We start from the raw sequence: 23,961 nt of genomic DNA, 5'->3' as shown, positions 1-23,961 counted from the left end.
CTTCAGACAAGTACATACATAGATATGATATAGCTATAGCATCGTTACAGACGATGACAGCCACAACAGTATCAGCGGCAGTAATCCGCAATGACATCTGGGTATTCACGGTTACAAATTGATAATGGTGCATCGGAGCTAGGAAAACGAGGCACGCATTCAGTCGTCGTTTTGCTGTTACTGATCATGGTGCCGCAGCCGCCGTTGTTTTGATCGTAGTCGTCTGCTACTTGAGATAAACAGCGTTTCGATATCTATCTGTTATACCCCGGGGCCTGTCACAACTGCTGGTAAATGGTCGGTCGGCGAATAACAAAGTACCCGTACAACAGGTCGATCGAACGCATATACAACTGTAGCTAACAATGATGCCCCATAGTATATAATGCGATCGTTGAAATGATTTCACAGAACAGCCTGTTCCGAACGTCGTCGCTCATTCACCACGTACAGTCGCTAATAGAAGGAATCAGTCATTCGGAATTGGGCTGCTGAAACCATGCGACAGAGGAGTGACTACAGAATGCAGTAATCGTTCTATTACCACCAGCCGATAGACAGGTAATTATAAAAAGAGCAAATAGTAACAGAGGCACAGGAAAATGAACAACTTCAATGCGATACAGAATTGTGTTTACGTGTGTGTAGGTGTGTGTGTGTGTGTGTGTGTGAATATGTATCTGTGTGTGTGTGTGTACTTTCATGAAAGCGACCAACACGATTTGGTTGCGTCTGCTAGCCCCTTATTGCTTCAATCTGCTGTATCGATGAGTATCTTTTACCAGCCTGGTCTGGGATCCTAGGATAACTGTACCGCATCACTCAGGGGCACCACGTGAAGCCAAAAACATTTTGTAGAACGAAAAACAACCACTGCACAAATAGCAGGGGCAGCGACTATGGCACTACTGGTAGTATCAGCTACATTTTATAGTTACCATCCGCGGAGAACAGCCTTTAACTTTCCTCTTGGCATTGGCACCAATTCATCTGTATTGTGCCCTCTTCTTACTCTCATCCCCCTCCCATCCCCCGTGTCTAGTACCTTAAGATGAGCTAGCCAATTTTCCTCGGTCGTCGGTTGTCGACATAGTCATAAAAATTGATTCTGCGTTAAAGAAATTTCGTCGAGGTACATATTTTATATGCGTAGCACCACAAAACAGGTTTCATATAAGAACAACAAGACCGACACGAATTGCTACAAGAAGCCCTAGCTGGGCAAAGCTAGCAGCAGCAGGGATGACATAAAACATAACATGGGCCAAGCAACGATAATAATATTATGTTCTGTCCATTTTGAAATATAATAAGTGTAAGCAAGTGTGTTCATGTAACTGCGGGTGAACGTGTGCGCGTATGTATATGGGAGAGTTTGCATACAAAATGTTTTCAATTTTCCTTGAGCTATCGACCAGCTGGTCTTCTCCATGGATTGATAGCTTTTTGTGGTTCCGTCACTGTATGTCTTTGTGGGACTTTTCTTTCCAATTGAACACATGGCGCATCCGTGTCCTTCAAAGGTAACAAAAGTTTAATTCCGTGACCGCTGTTCATATTGAGCACAGCTGCTTACCTGACACATGACGAAGCCGTATGCTACTGTTACTGCTGTAATTGCCTTATTCGGTAGTTCGTAAAGTGAATTTGGTGGCGCTATTATATACTGCAGCGTTATTAACTATATATATATATACAGTTGGAGCGAATTCCACAACGACACCCCGCCAGCTTCATCGAGCTTTAATATAACAGTAAACCCAAAAAGCGAAGAGAAGCTTCCAATAGCAGTAGCAGCAGCAGCAGCAGCATTCGTCACGTCTACATTGGTCTACGTTCAGACAGTAACGGGAGAAGAAAGAAGAGATTGAAGAGGCAATGCATCTTGAAGTACGACAGCGCTGAAAGGCAGCTGAACCTCTGGCCTGCTCAGTCAGTCAGTCAGTCAGTCAGTCAGTGAGTTTTACGTTAGTAACAACAAAAATAATATATTTACCAGGTTTATATCGAATTATTAACTATAAATGCGTACGTATGTTCTTTTTAATCATGTAAGATAGGCCATATGAGTTGTCCTTTTCGTTTCAATACATAAACGGCTACTTGTCTGTCTGTCTGCCTGTAGTGACATGAGTGTTCTGGCAACAATTGTGGCAGTGATCAGTTAGAAAGTGAAAAAAGAGACAATTTCTTGCCGTGGCAATATTCGCAACGACACCGGTAGGTAGCGACTATAGCACAACGGGAAAAACCACGAACGAGATCAAAGATGGACGACGAAAGCTTTGTTTCATTTATGTGTCTAAAGCATTATAGCTGTTCGTACGAGTGAGGTGAGATTAAAGCAATTCGGTATCGAGATTATAGTTGGTGTGCCACATCAAAGACTCTTCGTTGCATTTCCTTTCTGGTCCGTTCTTCCGTACCGTTATCTAGGTAGACAAAGATAGCAGCTCTTAACACGAGTCAAATGTTAGAAGAGCCGAATTGGAATGTACGTCATTTCTTTACGGTGACATCACATAGCTGGACGGCTGATTGTCTGTTTGCTGACGATGCTTAAATCGTCGAACGAGACGCTGACAACGACAACAGTAACGAAAAACTGATGGTGATCTTGCTGTGGCTGAAGCCAGATCTATATGATAACGATTTTCAGATAGCGAGAAGAGTGTTCGAAGGGTGGAAGGAGAAAAACTGTACTAAACCGTATTGTAACGGTCAATAGCGACTGGTGGTCAGCGATCGGTCGTTTCTAGCCGAGAAGTGGCTTTGCATAGTGATCATGTTAGCTTCGCACAGAACGTCTCTACATGCACTGAAAGGGTGCGACCCACAGAGCGCAAGCCCAGTGACTGAAAACGATTGTCTAGCCGGCTCGCTGCCTGCATGGTTGACCGTTTCATACGTGGCAATTCCTGCGTCGTTTGTCTACTAGTCAGCTAGCTCCCAAGATACCATACAGATAGATGGTAGATATGCTATACTATAATATGATATATACATATATATATATATATTAAGTCGCAAAATCATTTGCTCGACGCTTGTAGGTGAAAGTAATTTTTTGTCGTTTTTCGTTCTTTTTTCCTTTTATTGTAGAATTTTGCCTCTCTTCAGGTTCGAACGACAGCCACGTCGTGATAATCGGTAGTGACCATCGCTTGCGGACAGTACACCATCCACCGATGACGCCTATAAGGAGAGTAATATAATAGAAAACCAAAAAGTTGTAAAGAAGATGAAAGCTCAATGAATGATGAGAACCCAATGGAAACTATCGAATCGTTAGAGTAAAAGTAACTAAATGAAACGTAAGAGGAGCTGATGAGTGAAGAGGACGAACGCGCACGCGATAGAAAAAACGGTTGATATTCCGTTCGTCTACATTTCGTAGATGTTAAAGCTAAAGCGTGGTCTTCAGCGCGTACTTCGTTGCAATCCGTAGTAGTCATCAGTTGCCTAGACGTCGATGGAGCGTCACAGCCAGCAAAGAAACGAGGGAATTGTGAAGGAGATATATATTGAGTGAAGGAATCGCAACAGCAGTCACGTACTAACAATACGTCGCCTGTGGGCAATGCGAGTATTTGGCCGAGCGGTTCCGTTATATGAATGTGGTAACAGCGGTAAGCTTACCACTATCCCCATCGCTTTTTTCATTCAATCTATTATGGACGCTCACATGGATACTATTATACTGCTGCGTTCATGTGCGGATGCCGATGTCATGTTTATACCAGTGCGTCAGCAGGACCAAACTACGATGATATAACGATTCGATCCGTTATGATCTTGTCGGGCCGTTTCTACAAAAAAGCCGCAGAATGACGCATCCATAACTCTGTCTAGTAACACTACTATGAATAAAATACTTCTCTTTTTTTTTTTTTTTTTTTGTAAAACTATGAATATAATATGAAAAATATGAAAAACTGACGTTGTACACCCTTCTGGGCCTTTTATCGAAGGATCGTTCGATAGGGTATTCTCTCCCTATTCGCCCCATGTGGTCGTACTAAAACCAGGTAATATATGTCTGTGTATCTTCATTGGCAGTCACATATTTGCTTTGTCGAGGCGTATTACATTGCTGGACCCATTGAGCAAGCGCTCATTACGAGGATGGACACATTGTAATATGTGATGCTTACTGAATGCATGCAGTAGAATGTCTATGGTACAAGCGATCGCAGGTTTTTGAGGACAGTTAAAAACCTAACATGGAATCATCTGTCGTAAGCTGTCAACTAAATTGTTTATAATTTAGGTAAACACGGGCTTGTTAGCGATAGCTATGTGAAAGCTCAAATTTTAACTCAATTTTAATTAAGTTGGAAATAAGAATTTCCGTTTATATACATGATTAATTAACCGCGCGTATGGCTTCGACTCATCATAAGGAGAAGTAGCCGAAAACCTTAGCCATAAGTTACGCGTATCTTTGTAATCTCCACAACCTGTTGGGATTCACATACCCTTTAACATGCTGCAGTCCGTTCTGCTGCATTCGACTGCATCTGGCGACCTTTCATATTCAACGAATTGTTGTTCACTCTGTCAGCATGTAGCGCATCCAACAATATACAGCAATAAAGTAATGGATTAGCCCGCGCGTTGCCCTAGAACTATTCATCTCGCACCAACACGTCACTTCTACGTTAGACGTGCGTAGGTTTAGCAATTGAATCCAGTCAATTTACCTCATATAGTAACATAATACATGCGCTCTGCTTATAATTATAAGCGTATTGATATTATGTCCATCTGAAATCATTCAGCTCCGATAAATACAGTCGACATTGTTGATAACACTGGGTACACGACAGAAGAGGCGGCTTCGTTCCTATATACTACTTAAGATGGTGACTAATACTTGTTGTCCACGAAAGGCTTTCCTACTTCATAAACAAATAACGATGATACGATTTACGCTGTGCATTTTACGCACAGCTCGAAAGTAAATACGAAGAATATGTTAGTCATCGCTTGTTGATTACTGTAGGAAGAGGTAAAGATTTTTTCTGCATGCTATCTCCTATTTCTCCCCTGCCTACTCCCTGAAAACTCGTTGATGATTGGCAAAAAACATACTAAGCTTCCTTGACATCCGTCAGTGAGTGGGTCATGCAGTCATTTTTTCTTTCTTCATTTTTAAATGAGCCGGTCTGTCCGTTTGCCAGTCAACCTTCCTATACGCAATTGTTTTCTAGCGATGACGCTTAGGAATCGTCAGTATTATAGCTATCCATCGACGCCGTTACTGTTCTTAGGCTTCCGGGCTTGTTGTGCAGAGTTTACGGTTTGAACATGTAGACGGGCAGGACATAGTTCTTAGCCTTTTGCCGCCAACAGAAGGCCGTATATAGAAAAGAATAACAGGATTCCTATTGTATGAACATTTATCCATCAATATGTAATCAGACATCGGACGGCTATATTGAATAGCCAAAAACACTGTCCTCATCACAATAATGATGACGCCAGCATCGATAATGAACTGACAGAGAGTGAAATGCCAGTCAAACCACAGAGACATCACAGAATTGTTTTTGTACAATTTTTTGCTTTATTAAACGCTCCCTTATATAGGTACAAATGATGCCAGTGATGGCGGCGATATGAACGTAGTGATTCCCGCTTATGTATGTGAGTATATCTATTTTAATGTGTGTATAGAAATGCTGCGTGTTTTGTGCTGTTTGTGAGTTTTACACTCGCCCATTCAGACGAAGCATGGGGCAAAAGTGCTCGTTGACATCATGGTAGCGCTAGGTTTATTTGGCATGATTCGTAAAAGGAAAACAACCCTATTTACCGTTTAAACAACAATAAACACCCTAACTGCTTAATAATTATAATAGTGACGATCTCAGTAATAATAATACTAATAATATGGTGCCTACGATTCTATTTCTACTGTTACTACTAATATCACTACTAGGGACAATTGCAATAAGAATAATCAGCCTCATTTTCGTGTTGTCCTTACCCAGTTGTTCGGTTTACCATTTACTAGGCCTCCTTGAATTTTGTCTATTTTTGTGCCTGTAATAGGTACCTCTGCCAACATAAGATCAGCACTGCATAGCACATTGTGTTTGTGCAAACACTTTCCTCGTTAGACGTCTTTTTTCTTTGATAATGTTGACAGATGGCAGGGCCTGGCTGTTACCCATCCGCATTCGCAGTAGTTCCAAAAATGAAAATGGCCGTTCTCACCAAGCTGCACGCTGCTCCCAGCGCATCGTATTCCTTGGATCTATCTTTCACCCAGTGTCCTTCTACCCTTATATAGCCTGCGTGCGGACTCAATCGGTCTCTCGGTGTACAACAAGGTCATGTCCAATAGCAGACGCTAGGTGAACCTGAGTAAACAAGCTTAGTTTTTAACTGCATAATTACCATGCAAGTACAGTATAATCTAGTGTGTTGCTATAATCTAGTGTGCAGCATAATGCTGCTACCTCTAGTGCCATTCTTGTTGATAATATTGTGTAACGCATCATCAGCACCTATCGATGTCAGTTGTATTCGAAGCCAGTGGGCAGCGTCATCGTAACACAGTCACATCGTCTCAGTTCTCGCTTCAGCTCCCGCTAACAACTATACACAGCAGCATAAACTGCTTACTGTTTAGCTTTGTTCTGCAAACGACTCTGCTTTTTCAGCTTCGACAGATACACCATCGTCGTCGTCGTCGTCTTCAACCTAAACATCGACATCAATATGATCGTCATATGGGCACGTTATCATTAGGGAAGATGATGAGACAATCTTCGTCGGCTAGGAGTTGTGCAGCTATTAGCTTGATGCGATTGGTGCCGGCTGAGGGTGATGAGGGTACGGGGGTAATAATGGTTGGGCTTTGGCTAATAGCGATGCGCCGCTTATAGTTCAGTGTGGTCCAATCCGATTTAGTCCTTGACTTGATGTAGCGGTTTGTCTATATGATTCGCCTGTGCAAAGCAAGCGTTTGTATTTGTATGTTCATACTATGAAATATCTACCTATGTACGTCTGTTCGTACGTCAGTCAAGATAGCAGTCAACGGCGGTCGCTGCCGCTGCTAGTGCTGTTTCAGTGACGGTTATCGGCATCATCGTAGACTGTTTTAAATATAGTCATTATTTCGTAGGTCATACGTACCATAATAGATATAAACTCGTAGCTAATCATCATAGCGTCGATTATTTTTCTCTCTCTCCTACCCTTCTTGGCCGCTTTGCAACAAAATAATATAAGTACGCGAACAACTGAAGGCGCATCTGCGTGGACACACTTTAGTTAGGTATATATACATATATGTGTGCAACCGATTGATAAATTCGAATTTTCCTATCCATGCCTCGTAGGCGAAAGCTGCAGCGCTTTTAGAAACAGCAAATTTTATCGCGAAATTCTAATCCCGGTAGTATACGAAATACGTGAAAACAATTTCACACGATTGTGTACGTATTAGGCAAAGGTGAAAAGCATTCGAGCGATGGGGTAAATTATACTTTGGGCTGATTGGAAGAACCATCATTATTTATTTGCACGGGCAAATATTAACAGCCCAGTAAAAAAATCTGCTCCTTACCAGACTAGCTTTTCTTGCTATCATAGCAATTAGACATGATAGGATCCTTGGTCAGAGTTGGAAGGCCCTGTGGTTGAGACAGTTACATCCTACGTGAACTTCTTCGGGTTCAGTATACTATTTAAAGGTAATTTATAATACTGATAAAACGGCAACAGCTGTTCAGGCTCAGTAGGTAAAAGAATCCGCTAACACGACACTTGGCCATAAGCAACATGCCTTGAAAGACTTTTTGGCCCTCTAAAAATTTGAAGTCCTCTTGGGAGCTTGTTTAGATTATTTGGCCGGTACAAAACCTCTTTAAGATATGTCTGGTCATTCGAAAGAGCGAAAATCAATATTGTCCGGACCCTCACTGTTTGTTAATCCGTGAAAAAAAAAACAAGTAAATCGACCTGAATCTGACCTTATTTAAACGGATATTCAATGTATTCCTTTTGGTACTTTTATTTATGGCTTTTACTTCTCAGATGATGAATACTATTATTTTATTTCTAGGTGCCAACGTAGTTAATATATGCAGTTAATTTTTATCGCTTTTATTATTAATGTTGATATTGGCTATCCAGTGGCTATTTTGCGCGTGTCGCGTGCCGATGGTCTTCCCTGTGCGAAATCTTGCGCGTGTCCAGACCGGGAACATGAACCAGTTGGTAAGCCATACATTTTCTCGCCATCGTCTAGCTGCTGTGACATTGTCTTTCATTACTTGTCGCTGCTGTGTTGGTAATTGACGAGCTACAGCATCCTAATCACCGCAGGTTGACGAATCGACAAGATGAACAACGTGAGCCCCAGTCGTCATACTTAATGAGATGGCTTATATCGATGGTAATAGTAGTAGTCGTAAGAGTAATAACAATTATAATAGACTATATATAATTGCTTGTAGTTACTGCCGAAATGTTAGTAGTACTGGTGAGATCCATACTCTCAGATCGGTTCAGTATTTTACGCTTTCTTGATCAGATGCCAAGGAAATGGCCTAGCTGTTTATCCATCTATTTTCATTTGCCCAATCTACGCTTTTTATGTTATTCGCGTTTTTTCGGCGCCATGATTTGTATTTGCCCGCTGCTTGCTCGGAGCTTCCTCGGACCTGCTACAGGCAAGCTAAGCTTTAAGTGTAAACATCGACGTCACAAGGGGCATTATTGCACTGGCAAAAGCCGTCTTTGCCGCCGCCGCCGTCGTTGACGTTATTATGTTTGTCACATCAATCACGGTCTGCAGCAATCTTGACCGTGAAGAGATTTCTAGCTCTTATTTCTTTCGTGTCTGTAATTCCTTTGATTGTTACTCTTATCCTATATTGTTCTCCAGGCGTATACGCTGTCGTGATTATCGCTATACCTTATTGTCGTTATCATTGAGACAGTTACAATCTGTGTTATTTGTTGCCGAAACTGCTGCTCTTGTCAAATGCTCGAAGCTGTACAAAACAACTTCAGCTACTTCAGTCATTTGAACTTGAAATGACCCGCGACGACGCGTCTCCGTTGCGACCACTGTGGTATTAAGTCCCGTACACTGGCCAAGACGCCAAAGCACCACAAATGAAAAATCGCCAGCGTTTTTCAAAGAGAATCAAACATCGTTATTTTTTTGACTTGCTGGTTCGTTAAATTGGTGAAGCGGCAAATGCCTTTTGTAATACAGGTGCGCCTAGTGCACCCAGATACGCTGGCATCTAGGTCATATGCCAGACTATATACTTCCTTCTACCAAAGTTTAACCCCCGAATATTAGTAATGATCCCTTTAAACGCAGGGGTATTTTCTCCCTTCCTCTTTTTCATAATGGTAGAACATTTGATTACACTTGATTTGTTCTTGGGATAGTTTTAGGATATCGCACAGAAGGTTGTTACTTCATACAGACTAAAAATAGTGGATAGCGACCAAGGAATTGTCTAGTCTTCATCGCGTATATAAAATGGCTAGCCAATCTTAATCACTTATTTTAATGTTTGTTCTCTTTCTAGGGTAATACCTTTTTTGACATAGTGGATTTCCTCACCCGTGACATTGATGGAAAGCAAAACAAAGCATTGAATATGTGTGGCCTGTTGTTACTTTAATATAATTTGGTTCTGGGATGACAATTTCTGTGTCCTTTCTGTTCGAGACGACCGTTCGGAAGCCGGTGGTCTTTGAGTACTTTATCTTATACTCATTTAAGCCAACCCCATGAGTTATCAAACTTTGCGAGGCCTGTGTGTCGATGCATAGCTTCGAACCAACGGTACCGGCTTCGCAACCTTAACGTCCCAAGCGGCTTCCACGGCACTCCAATCCTTCTTAAATTATGTTTATAATTTATTGCCACATCACCTATATCCATAGACCACAGTGAAATTAATCATATAATAATAGCGATAGCTGACTTTAAGCATATATATGAATATAAGGTACATACTTCTAAGTGGTCTCGACAAACAATACGTGTCTATTTGAAAATAAACAGTTGTTCATAATTCGTTATTTAAAGTTTATTAATCATTAGATAATAATGTATTTTTGTATTTACATTTAATTCTTTTTATTATTTTCACTAAAAAGGACAGCTATTTTCATAATTCTATAATAATATATTCATAATTTTAATTCTCTCAGCTCCTTTACTTTAACTAATCTGGGCTATCGTAAACGTCGATTGATGTGTATGTAATGGCTGTTGTTGGATATTGTTCTTTACCAACTAACAGCCAAGTGTTATATAATATTGGAGACAAACTCGGCTATCTTACTCGCGTCAGGGCAAATATGTAGGCTTAACTATGAACGTTTTCCTAAATTGGTGTAAAGGAACCTTCAGTTAAGTTGAATAAAATACGTTCTTTACGCTCAAGATACAATTTGATATCTTAGTAAGTTATGATTTGTTGTAAAAAGTTTTAATCAAAAATACTACTCCCATACCAATCTATTCCAACTGCTTTCTGACCTAGATAAAAGATCTAAAAAAAGATCTGTCAAAAATGTCATTTTATAATCTCTAGAATTCGAAACAGGGTTATGTTTTTTGGGGAGGGGAACAGGGGGAGGGGGGTAATCTCGATCAGGTGACTCCAAAGGATTAACTTTCCGACGGTATTTAATATTCCATTGGTGAGGAACAAAAAATCTAAAGACAAAAAATAATTTGAAAAAAAAAAACAAAAACGGACGATATGTACCGGTTTGATAAATTGGCAACACTTTTATGCTGACGCAGTGACCGGCGTACACTAGGTGACGACGTATCTAAAATCGTGGCTATCGAATACCATGCCCATATGTACATGCTGTTATTAGACATATTCCATCGCTGTATTGGTCTGGCAGAGCGGACAGGGGTTTCGGCCTTTAACCGGCATATGAATTATCTGGAAATGACTTTTTTGTGAAGAGTAAAGTTGATGAGGACAATCGATGACCATCAAATTTTTGCAAAGAAGCCCTTGACAACGTATTCATTCACTTTCTACATGAAATGCATCATATTTGTGCCGCTAACTGGTTACGCTGATAGGAAACGAATTGACTTCTGAACAGTCAGGACACGTACAATACAGTATAGAAAAAGAGTATGGTTAACACAAATTGTTGGGTTCGTGATTTCCTGATGATCGCAAAGGCTCTTCTAGCTTCGCAGTTCCCAGACATTGGTGCCTTGATTACGAAAACAAGTAAGTGCAAAAACAAAATAGCCTTAATTTCATGGATGAGGGTCGAGTATTTGCCGATTTCAATTAAAAAATACAATAGAATCTAAAAAAAATTAAACGATGCGAACGAAATGCGCTGCTGTAGAAAAAGAGAAGCGTTTTATCGTCTAACTGCAAAAAGTTTCTTGTCTTGAGTTAAGTTAGCTTAAATCGTTATAGAAGCCAACTTTAAAAGTACGCTGATAGTTCTATTTTAATTATCATGCTAACACGCACAAGCTACATTTTATTTCCATAAGGAAGTTTTATTCGAATTCTTTGCGCATTAGTGACCTAATTAGGAAGCTGACCGCAAATCTGTGATGTTGCTCATCTTGAAGGACCTGCGAAAAAAGCCCCTTTGAAAAACCGTTGAAGGAAAGATGTCCATGACGTTCATAACACGATCCAATTGCATCTTCGTGACTACGCGGTCTTCATGACTAAGTGAGGGCAAGTCATATACGGAATCAAATCAAACGATATGCCAACACTGAAGTATTCAAGCCCTTATGATTTGCCTCCGCCATAACAAACCACTAAATACTTAAAATCGCACCAAGCCACTACAGCTAACATTCTTTTTGTGCCTCTATAATATGCGCTAGAACTGCCAGGGGCAGCTTTTGGCTACTTAAATACCATACAAATATACGATATTCGAATATCATCGAAAGCCAGCTGTGCCTTGTAAACACGAAGCGTGTTGTTTTTTTTTTTTTTTTTCTGGAAAACCGCTAAATTTCGCTTTTGTATGTGATATTTATCTGTGTAGCTAAAGTAGTTGACCAATAGTCCTCAGCGTTTCTCGTGTTGTTCACGCGCTGACCATACGAAAGCAAAAATTAGCATACTCGCTTGTAGATTACGCACTGTTATCTACTACTTTGTTTTGTGGGAATAATCTGTCTGTTCATAATTAGTTTAACAGAAAAAATATTGTCATAATTTCTCCATATAGGGTATTCGAACGTTCATCATGATAATGTGCTAATGAGCTGGTGTGCTCAGGGCTGCTATCTTGGTAACGTCTCACAAATAACACCCTTGATAAGTGCATATTCACTAGGACAAGTGTTTAAAAGATGTCCTATTGTTACAAAAGGCACTATAGGTGTCCTAACGAACAGAAATTGACATTTCGGAAACTACCCGTCCTTTATCTAATAGGTTTTTTAGTGTTATCAAATTTTTGCACTGCTGCCGAGCATAATTATGACAATTACGCTCATCTCGACCAGATTTTTCCTTCAATAAATGCTTGACAAACGTCCATTCTCCTTTCCGGCAACAGTGATACAAAATCCTTACGCAGTAAAACTCGACAAATGCCCGCCATCATGGCTGAGTACACCAGCCAAATCTGCAGGTGATTGTTACGTACAGAAAAAATCTGTGATAATTTGTCTTTCTACTACGAATTAGAACTTCATTTCCACTTACACAGAAAACAAATGGTTTCGTAGACTTCCCTCGCCCCCATCCACTTCGTACAACTGACCGCGCATTAACATCATCGTCACCGTTAGCAACAGATGCAATGTATTACTGTGGTTTCAGGGCATTAATACATCTTTATCTAATCGGACAAGTCAGACATCATGCGAACATACCAAGTATACATGAACAAAGATATTTGTACCCATGAAAAGAAAAACTGTATGAGCACAATACAATAAACAACAACGCGAACAAGACGGACGGATGCGTGCAGACACGCAATCTCTGCTCTAGCTTCCTGGTGTCTTCCACAAAGGCGCACGGAGCCGTAGAAGGTTTTTGTTGTTACCGCTATTGTTGTTACCGGTGTCGGCGACGCCGATAATAACTCAGAAACAGCAAGCCCAACTGTGTCAAATCGGACAGCCACCGCTATTAGCAGCGAATCAACGGCGATACTCTACGGTCGGATCGCCACGATCGTCCGTTCGTCGCCAGCAATATTAACGGCATAAAGCTGGTGCGGTTACAATAAATGGATTATAGTAGTGCAACATACGGCGGTGGATATCTGCACACGTCTGCGCATCTATCCATGTGTACAGGAAGGTTGTTAGTACCTTATTATTCATCGCAGTCCATCCTCGTGTCCTGTTTGTGAATCACCTTCAATGAGCTGGAGCCTGACTGGCGTTGGGGCGAGAGGACTGGTAAAAAAAAAAGTTGGCCCTATTACACGGGTTCTGTAGGCTGTTGGTGAGTTACGGCGACGGTACGAGAAGCTGGGGGAGTAGGGGGTTGGAGGTGGCTGTATCGATGTGGGTGTGTGTGTGTGTGTCCGTATCGACGGGTGCCTGCGGTCACTGTAATAGTAGTAGTAGTAGTAGTAGCTGTTGTTATTTGTGTACTTATGTGTATATAATAATAAGCGTAGTAGGACTACCATTATCATTCAACCAGTTCATGCGAACGTCCTAACTGCGGCTGAAATGGTTACAGTTGTTGCTGCTGCTGCTGATGCAAACATCAAAGAGGCCATTCAGTAATGGATTCTGCAACAGCAACGCCGTTGCTACTGCCGCCGCTGTTGTGATTGGGCCGTTCGAACTGGCCAAGGAGACCCTGGCCCTTTCAAGGCTCGATATGCCGCAACAACAGCACTAGCATCAGCAATAGCGTTGGCTACAACAGTAATAATAGCCAGCGAAGATGTGCACGATGCGCGCTTCTTCATTTTTGCCGCACCGGCCGCACCACCGAAGATATTCTGCGGTGACGACAACAACAACGTTGCCGTCGTCACGTCATTGCTGTAGTCCGCTGCCGGCTTTTTACCTGTCCTCCGCCTTGCCCCCGACGTGCAGTGAGCCACTGGGATGTTGACAACGCCGAGGCTGTAGCTTGATTACGGCTGCCTTCGGCAGCGTCAACAACAATAGTTAGCCATACCAGGCATCAATGCCTACGATAGCAGTAACGACCAAGCTTGAGGAAGCCTAATAAACTAACAAAAACTAGTAACGATCTTGTTAACTGTGATAAAGACTAAAGCAAATGGACAAGGCTGGTGAGAAACAACTATACATAGCTCAATACACTATATAGGAGTACATCTAAAATTGGACAGGTACGTTCTCATTTGTCAAGTGCGAGTTGTTTGTACTTGTTTGGAAGTTAGTCGATCGATCAAAAAAAAAAATTGATGGACTTCACGAGATTGATGCAATAGACAGCCGTATACGTATCTATTTTACATAGCTTTTTTTTTTTTTGCTAACAAGTCGATATTCCCTATTCGTTTTCGCTTCGTTTTGCCTAATGCAGTCAGTCGCAGTGAATCATCCAGGGAACGACTTCTATTGTTCACCATATATAGGCACTTATATATTCGCTTAATAGAATGACATTAACTTTGATACAATATAATAGCAAACAGTTTAACTAATTAGAAAGCGGACGCAAAATAGGTTAGTGATAAATCGCTGGGAATATATATATATATAGTTGGTTGTGTGAGGTTTTTAGGCGCCATTACATGCATCTAGCTGGCTACTGCACGATAAATGATACGAAAAATGGTAAATAAAGACTGGTGATCAATTGTCAATAGCACCGTCGTTGCCCAGCTATAAATGGGTGTTGTGGTTAGAGGAACTGCGGTTTCATTACTAATATCGATGAGGTGTCGTTCGTAGGGCGAGTGTTCGCTTTTTTATGAGCGACAATTCGAAAAACGCTATTATTTTACAGAAATTAGAATATTTTACAGAAAATTTTAATTCGCTAACAAAAACAAGGCACAATGACAACAAGCCACCATTACCTAGGTGCACCGTTCACCGCGTCCTACAGTTACGTGATAGGACTTGATCGGGAAATTCAGTTGGAAGATATTAAATCAACGATGTTTAAGTCGGCACTTACAATCCCCTAATGGGATGGACCTATCCGGGGTGCCTCGTCTAGCTCGTTGATATTATTTGGTTAGGTTTATTTGTCAACCTTTTAACCTGTGTCGCGTTGGCCGGGAACGCATGGCCAACTAAGACAAGTTTATTTGATTCATTCCTCTTTTCTACATACGTACGTCTCCGACGGCTAAGGATTAGCGGCGAGGCTGTATTAGATCACAGTTAGAGTTCAGTCGCATTAAGCAGCTGACAAAACCTTAAACTGAAATACATTTCGCCGTACGTAAGCGACTCCGCCTATCTGCTAAGATGACATTCGGTTTTTTTCTATCGTTATCTAATGAGAACACGCAACCGCACCAGCCGAGCGGTTGTTTGCTTGTTTACCTTATAAAACCGCGACAAAATGGCCGTACACATATTACTTTATTTCTTAGCTGATTTACTCTTACCGTATTACGGTGCAACAGCGCTCACTGTATTACTTTCTTAATTATCCAACGGGTAGCAGAAGGATTTGAAAACCTTAAAAAATATTTACATAAGACTAACACGTTTTTGGTAAAGGGCGGCGAAACACAACACTAGGCACCAGGTAAAGGCATGTCTTAATTAGAACGGTAAAAATTTGTGTAGTTATTCCATTCCTATGTCCGGAATGAAGGTCTGTACTGACTTATTAAGGTGTCAAAATAGTCAGCGTGCAGCAATACCTTAATGAACTAACCTGCAATCATGCCTTGACATCTTTATCGATTAAGAACCATAAATACATAGATCGATTGGGAACGTCATTACTACTAATCATTATTATTTTGCTGTCAAACAAAGTTACAAATGTTTAATGTCATTGTTGACCCCTGCTGGCAACCCCCACACGTAAACGGCCGTAACGGAGTGATCCTATTGTATAACAGTGTCTTAACGGGGTTACGCTCTCCAGCAATATTGCTACTGCCAAACCAATGAAACGATGATCTCAGAGTGTTGTCAGTAGCCAATTGAATTTCTCTGGCATTATCTGTACGTTAGTTCCACGTTCAACATTCAGTGGCAGGCTCTCTAGGCTGTTCACTGCTAGACAAACGCTGACATTCGCATGACGGCTGACGACGTTCAACTGCCTTACAGATGAAAAAAGCGGCCGATGCGCTTGAAATGGATCGTGAGCACGATGCCGATATTCATTGTGTATCAATATTTTGCTAATTAAGCTTGTCTTTACTTTAGTAGCTCTCGTTTGAAGCTCGATGATCGAAACAAATTCTCGGTAGTATATTCAAATTGTATGATCTGGCCACTAGACTCATTCAGCACGTAGTTGGCAATACTGCGGTAGATAATAATGCAGAACATTGTTAAATTTCGCTAGTTCAACGAGACGTGAATTACCGTAAAATATACATTTAATTCAATAGAACAGGAGGAAGGTAATGAAGATTGCCATACAGAGTGAAGCAATAGAAAAACCGTAAGAACCTTCATCAGGGTAGTTTCGAAATTTGTTTCCGTTAAGGAAAGACCGACCTTTTGTCGTTCGTGCCGATCTTATAGAATTATTCTTTGGCCACGATTTGTAGATTTCACCGCAGTTATCTATACAACTTCATGAATAGGTTCAATTTTACGTTTTACGATACGATTTATTATTGTGAGTGGCCATAAAATGACATGATATAACATAGCTGAGACAGTGACAGCTTAATTATAGGTGAAATTGATATCGTTACTTATAAGCATGATAATAATATACATATGCACCCCATGCCCCCTTGCCGGTGGTTTCAATTAGTGTTTCCGTCCGTGCTTCCATTAATTAGGTCCGTTCTAGATCTATGAACGTTGTTAATTTTGCATGGCTGTTAGGACAAGCTTAGCCGACGAACGTGAGCTACAAACGTCCCCAAGACTTTAGTTACTTGGACAATTTAAGGGTATATAATAACTTCTTATGTACTCAATCGTGTACTAGTGTCCATGTGTCGTTGGCGGATGTTGGCGCCGCGAGTCCTCCTAGTATCTCTGGGCCAATGTAATACATGACAAAAATAGTTGTTACTTGTCGATTACCCTGAACCAATATCGTCTAGTAAAACCCAAAGTGCTATACTTCAATTAACCAAAAAAGCAAGGGTACGTCACTAAAATCACATATCACGTTTTGTGAAATCTTGAAAAAAATACTTCCATAGGAAATAATACATTTTTTTTTTCAAAGTTTCGATTTTTTTTTAATGTTTAGGTTACGGGCACGAATCGAACCTATGACGTGTTATTAAAAAGTATAGAGCCATGTCTCGTACACACTATCCTCGAAGGTTCCTGAATCACCCTATAAACTCGACCCCGAAATGCCCGCAATCGATGTATTTGCTCGTATGAAGATATATCAATTACACGATAGTCAGTTATGACGATACCCTCGAGCGATGAACGGCATTTCAAAATGGTTTCTCCATTGACAGATAAACACATGCGATCGTTTGCTTTACAGTATCAGACCACTATGGGTCCTCAATTCAAAATTTCATGTACACTATGTATATGTTTGTATGTTGGAGGGGCGGCACGCGTTCCTGCCTGCATCTCCTGCTGTTGGGTCAGCGCCACAAACAAAATAGCGTTCTAAAACTAGATAATTCATCATAATCTTTCAGAATATATTTTTGTTATCTTCGTTAAAAAGTTATGGTTATCAAAATGATTAAAGGCTGCTCGCATATCGTCGGAAGGAACAGCAAAAGTACGTCTTCTTCCGCCTGTCAGCGAAGCAACTTAGGTGGCAGACTAAATCGTCGTCGTTATAACGATACGCCCTGCGACGATTTGACCTGGGTATTCTGTAAACACAATTGACCCGCCTACTAACAGGCGGCGGGCTATCATAAGGCTAACATCTCATAAAACAAGGTAAGGACCAGAGAGAACAGGCCACCTGTAGTCGGGTGGAACGTTTCTCTACGTAGTCGAAAATGCATAACTTGGGCTCACTGATACGGTGAATCGTCTTAGCCAATCATCGAAGTGTCTCATCCAATACTCTTTTCAGTACAAAACAAAGCTGCAATTCATGTTAAAACAGTATATATGTCAACTATTCGTCATTAAGTGAAAAGAGCTAAGTGGTTTGATACGTCCATATCTAACAACGTGTAGGATTTTGGTTCCGCAGCGTTATACAAAAGATTCAGTATAAGTTTAATGACAGCAACAATAATATAATTAATATAATCTGCCTCTGGTAAAAGTCTCAACGTACCAAGCGTAATATGCGTCTCATTCGCGATTATTTGACATAAATCAGTGATGGACATTTAATTATCTCACCGGTTGGATATTTAACGAAGGCGTTGTATCACTAAGTATGTAGAAATATTCCGATGTTATAATATAAAAAAAAAATGCGATAATTTCCATAGCATCAGCTTGAGGAGTACGATATTTATATCGAGGTGGAATATGCGAAGTGGACATCGCAAAACATCGTACATTGAAACCATCATTATATTCTACGTTGGCTTTGCCGTACCTTTAGCATTACAAATTCAGTAAAATCCTATTACTACGCACTCACGGCTAGTTGGACTTCCTAGAAGTACGCTATGTTCATGTTTTCTATTTGATACTGATTATTATGTAATATATTTTCGCTCCATCTTCTGCAAGAAGTAACACGACAACTCAGTAACACTGCACTCAACCCTCTATGCGCTTGAATCTATTTACGTGCATCTGCCTCTCTCACTCGTCTTACCCACTATGGCGGTTCCGTGCAATAATTATGACTTTCTAAGCCTCACCCACAAAACTCTCTGAAGGATATAATAGTCAATGTAAATGGAAATTTCTTTGCTGTAATTATGCTCATTTTTTCATGATGGAAAAGGATGATATTAAAGACTAGGGGCGGGATGCCGGTCTCACGTTAGACTCATTCATCAACGTTCGTCGGTCTCAATGATGCATGCGTCGAACATTATCAGTACTCAATACGGATGGCATTATGTAGATGTACCTGACCCTTTCCATACTGTACGTGTAGAGCGCAGACTGGGCAAGGGACGCTGAAGGTTTATCTACCTGACACTGATAATGCCAAAAGAGAATTTGCCGACTAATCGTTAACATATCCAGTATTTGAAAAACTTTAAATGTTATCAAAATAATTCCGATAATCCTCAAAATATTGATAGCAACGTATAGAAGGCTTTTCGAGAGGAGGTAAGCTATTGTCGATCGAGTCCTCTAAATAATAATCAGTCTTTTTACACGTTTTGGGAAATTGAGTCTGGAGCCTTTTCAGAGATATCTGCACCTACTAATGTCGCTTTATGCGGGGCCAGTTATTCGCGAATTTCTAGTCCAGACGCCTGTGGCACGTAATAGACACAGCCGCCGGTGCACGCGAACAAATCGTCTAAACGTCGTATCTTATTTTCGATGTAGTCTGTACATAAATGGGAACTATTTCGTACGAATTTATGCCGAAAATTCTATGTATCTTACAGGGTGTTGCCATCATCGACGGTAGCCGGCAAGCAACAAACAAGCGCCGCTAATAGTGTCGGTGAAGAGTGTTTAGTTAGAGCACGAGATCGGCGTATTTTATCAGTATCAATGCTTTCGGCCTTATATGGCCTACGGCCTGTCGCGTTGGTTAACTATAGCATTGTGATTTAATTTCACCATAGTTTCATCACTCTTCGTAGGAGCTGAAACCCTTCAGAGCTCGCAACAAACTGTCTGTAGAGTGTTGGGAATAAATTTTCATTGCACACTTGTACGAATAGAGGGTGTGATGAAAGTGACCGAACTTAAAAATCGAGACTTTCCAAAAAGCTGTAATCAAGAACTAAAATTTACAGATGGCAATCGAACCCGAGAGCTATCGCTTAGGACTGGCGCCTTATCTGATCCGGCAGTGATACAATCACCTTTGGGCTGCCACTAGCGATTTGTGTTTTACATTTTTTTTTTTCTTTGTTCTATCAATGTCGTTATTTGTTTGTTGTTGGAGACGTTTTAGATCTACTCGTATAATCATTGATCAAATCGCTATACTCACTCCGTATCAGTGTTCAATTACGCAAGACATTCTATTACCCTGCGGCTCTTATGTCATCCGCATTGCGCTCTATATGCCTATTGATAATTCACTTGATACGGACCAGTAACAGCTGTGCTTTATTAAAAGTTTAATGCCCAGAAAACTTGTCAGCTGTGTTATACTTGCGTTAGTCGTCACTTCGAGAATTCCACTTGATCCATTTTCATAGGTCGTTAAAGAGCTGAATGAGAGAATTTGCCGTTACGTCAGTCATTGTAAACGTAAATCACAGTCACATATTTTATGTAAGTGGTGTTTTCGTGCTTTTTTCATGGCTATCCTTGCTGCTTCGCTGGAGCGTCATTACGCTGCACAGAATATCATCATTCGCGTTAGGTGTTCGCGACTGACCAGCTTGTCATACAGATTGCGAAAATTTAATAAATTTTGTATGTTCCGTTGCAACATCACAGGAACGAGTACAGTCGTTCATATTCTTTTCGATTACGGAAGAATAACTAAAAAATGGGTGCGACAGCACCCAAGATGTTCACTGATGACGCTTTTGCTTCTGCTGATGATGACGACAATGTATGGAGCTGGTCTTGTAAACAGGACAACGGACTCGTTCGGCACCTCCTTAAGGTGTCGAGGCGATCGATCCGAGGCGTTTGCCCGGTGGCAAAGGTTACGGTTGCTGCAGCTCCTTTTTTTCGCTCTAAAAGATAACAATAACACCTCATCAGCATCAAAAGGGCCTGAGACTAAATAACTCCACCGTCAGCGCGATCATCATCATCATCATCATCGGCATCGGCATCCTCATTAACAAGAACAGCAATAACAATTGGGGTACTGTTGCCTACAGGTTTTACTGTCGTCCCTGAGGATTCGTTGTCGTTCGATATCTATCTTCGGCCACTCCCTTAAAGCGTCGTGTCCCTTCCTTTTCAGAATCGAAGAAGCCTGTTGCTTCGTTTACCTTTCTTTTCTTGGTTTTCCTTGCCTCATTTGCGTTATCTCTGAGCTGGGCGCAGCTCCGTCTTTTTTACTAGCAGTAGAAGCAGTGGCCGCAGAAGCAGTAACTTCGTCGTAATCACCGTCGCAAGCTTTCCATCTTCCCTTTTTATTCTGCATTTTCCTCCTGTTTAGTCAGTCAGGTCGTAACGATGCGCCGACGGACGGACGGACGGACGGACGGCCGGTCGATCGGGCGGCTTAGCACAGCAAGAACGACGACAACGATCACGTTGGCGACACCAACAGTTGATAACACCAGCCCAACACTTACTGCTAGTCGCTCACACATAGCCCCGCAGAGGCCAGCAGGAGTAGCCGTAGCGGCAAGAACGTGCATAGCACGTACATGCACGCTACATACAGCAAGGTAAAAAACAACACTGTGGTTCCCCGCTGCAGCACAACTTGCTTCAATAGCTCGTGTTAGCGATAGCTGCACTCTTTTTCTCTGCTCGTGTCGTCATTTTTTGGTTCTGCTATTTCGCTGGATTTTGAGAGGTCGTTCACCCCTTTGGGATGCCGCTGCCCGCTAGTTTGTTGTCATTACGGCTGCTGCCGCTGTTGCCGATGCGGGGCTGTTTCCTTGCTTGTTACTGACGGTTTCTCCCCTCCGTCTGCTCCTTTGCGAGCTTTTGCTGGTCACTGCTACGACGACTGTAAGCGGTAGAGAGAGAGAGAGAGAGAGAGAGAGGGGCAAGGGAACCCCTGTGAACTCTTCTTCTGATTATTTGAGCTCTTCTGATTCTTCGTTCGATCCGATGTTGTCAGTTTGCGCGCCAGGCAAACAACGAACGAACGAACGAACGTCAGTCAGTCAGTCAGTCAGTCAGTCTGTCTGACTTGGCCATCAGGCCAAGCTAAGAGAGAATCCAAGCTGCAGCATTTAGGCTGCGTGTCTCAGCTACGTACACATACAAACATACGCATATATATAGCTAGTTGCTTCAGCGTCATACTAGCAGTGTGCGTGCAAAGTAGCACACGCCGCTGGTGTACGATAAGCCCAGCGCTGTTCGACGGAGGAAAAGGGTAAACACAACGAACGATTTGCACGTTCAGTTACTATGACATAGCAGCACCTTAACGGAACGAAATTCGCAGCAAATGCAGTGCAGATGACTGGTATGAACAGCTGAGGATAGTAGGGAGCTGAGGGCTGTTTGCTAGCTACGATTGTAGACGCTGTGTCAATCAGTGGCACCAATAATGTCTATAGTAACCATAACGATTTCGATTTGTATGCGCGAACTTGGAGGCACGTGGTAGTCTGTGTTTCGATCTGGACGCAGAGTCATTACATTTCGTACTGGAAGCTAACTGGCCGATAAAATGTAAAACATGTAACAATGGTTCCGGACATAAAAGTCGACATATATATTTACTTATAATATTAATGGCTGTCATCGACAAGAATTGCAGATGAGGAACCGCCTTAGCGCTGATGGGGAGGCGGGGATCGTGGATCAACAAACAACAGCATAGCGGAAAGTGGTTGTAGGACATAAATTGCATTTCCAGCGAAAGGGAGATGTCGACTGTTCGCGACACTCGAAGGCCGAAAAGATTTGTTATTGTTATTATGTTATTTGTGGTAATAGCAACTATACGTGTAGGAATTCGCGACCCAATAAATCATATACAATTATCTCAATGAAACTCTGTTTCCAGGCTTGCGCTATATTCCCTACGGAGGACTGGATTATCACCACCATATACAAATCACGCCTATGCTATAAGAGCCTGCGGTTGCCATATGTCACACGCCGTCCAATGCGAATCTTGATATTATGGTCAGATATTGTTACGGTAAAAATCGCTGGCCGCCTATACTGTATACGACTCCTGCTCCTCATAAAATAAGCTAATTGCTAGTAAAATTATAGATTTATTGTCATCATCGGAGCTATCAAATCCATAACAGCCTCCACTCCATGGTCGAAACACGTTCGTTAACATGTTTCCAGTAGTCTGCGTTGCATCAGAGCGTCCACTAGACTGTTATTAGGAAATGGCAACTAGATTTGTGGTCCTACGGGCGTTCGAGTCCGACTTGTCCTGTCCGACTGTCGTAAAAGTACAACAACAGTAGCTAATTTCGGCTGTTCCGCCGACGATGGTGCCTTGCCCAATGACCAATACGGCCATTATAGTATTGAGTATTCCGTATCGGCTCTGCATCTGCAAATCGAAACTGCTGTGTGAGTTCGACAGTTGTGTATAGGTAAATTTGGTTCGCAGTACGCAGACCTAAAACGTATGCATGACTATATGGGATCACGATTATTGAACGATGCGTTTAACTCACGATAGTACATTGTGCTACTAACGTATCGTTGATTAGCTAACTCCGTCGGTGATCATTTCCGGTTTACCTGCTGCGTACGTTCGCCATGACCACCACGACTACATATATGCGCAGCAAAAACGATCGACGGCTGAAGATTCAGCGATCAGTAGACGGCCCAATCACTTCTTAACCATCTGCGTCACAAGCGAAACATTGGCTTATTGCTGCTAACGCCCCTAACTACTGTGTGTACAGCAGGAGACCAAGTATCATCGATGTGTATGTATGTATGTATGTATGTATGCATGCATGCATGCACGTATGTGTGTATTAAACACTTCGATCACGCCACGACTACTGCCGTTGCAGTAGTAACTGCCGTTCAAAGAATCTTCGCCGCTTCATGACGCTAGTGCATGGGTGAAGACGACGGCGTTGATGATCTTCGACAGTGATACATAAGACCATAGATAACTTATGTACTTA

At 41.7% G+C, this 23,961-nt stretch overlaps 1 protein-coding gene and 1 long non-coding RNA gene across 4 annotated transcripts in view; one reads left to right on the top strand and one right to left on the bottom strand.

Annotated features, from left to right (window-relative positions):
• The window catches only part of LOC111253897 (ecdysone-induced protein 78C-like), a 75,129-nt gene that overhangs the window by 22,744 nt on the left and 28,424 nt on the right, over nucleotides 1-23,961 (bottom strand). The window lies entirely within an intron of this gene.
• On the top strand, nucleotides 58-8,002 carry LOC111253899 (uncharacterized). 2 transcript variants are annotated; one of them, XR_002674863.2, is made up of 3 exons: nucleotides 88-561; nucleotides 1,700-1,956; nucleotides 3,103-8,002. It is a non-coding gene; the product is annotated as an uncharacterized LOC111253899 (long non-coding RNA). The 2 variants fall into 2 exon arrangements; XR_015316538.1 differs by lacking the exon at nucleotides 1,700-1,956 and having other exon boundaries at nucleotides 58-561.

The sequence above is a fragment of the Varroa destructor genome, unplaced genomic scaffold, assembly GCF_002443255.2.
Source record: "Varroa destructor unplaced genomic scaffold, Vdes_3.0 BEIS01000007.1, whole genome shotgun sequence".
Classification (NCBI taxonomy): domain Eukaryota; kingdom Metazoa; phylum Arthropoda; class Arachnida; order Mesostigmata; family Varroidae; genus Varroa; species Varroa destructor.
The sequence above is the reverse complement of the archived record's forward strand: the minus strand, read 5'-3'. Positions and strand labels throughout refer to the sequence as shown.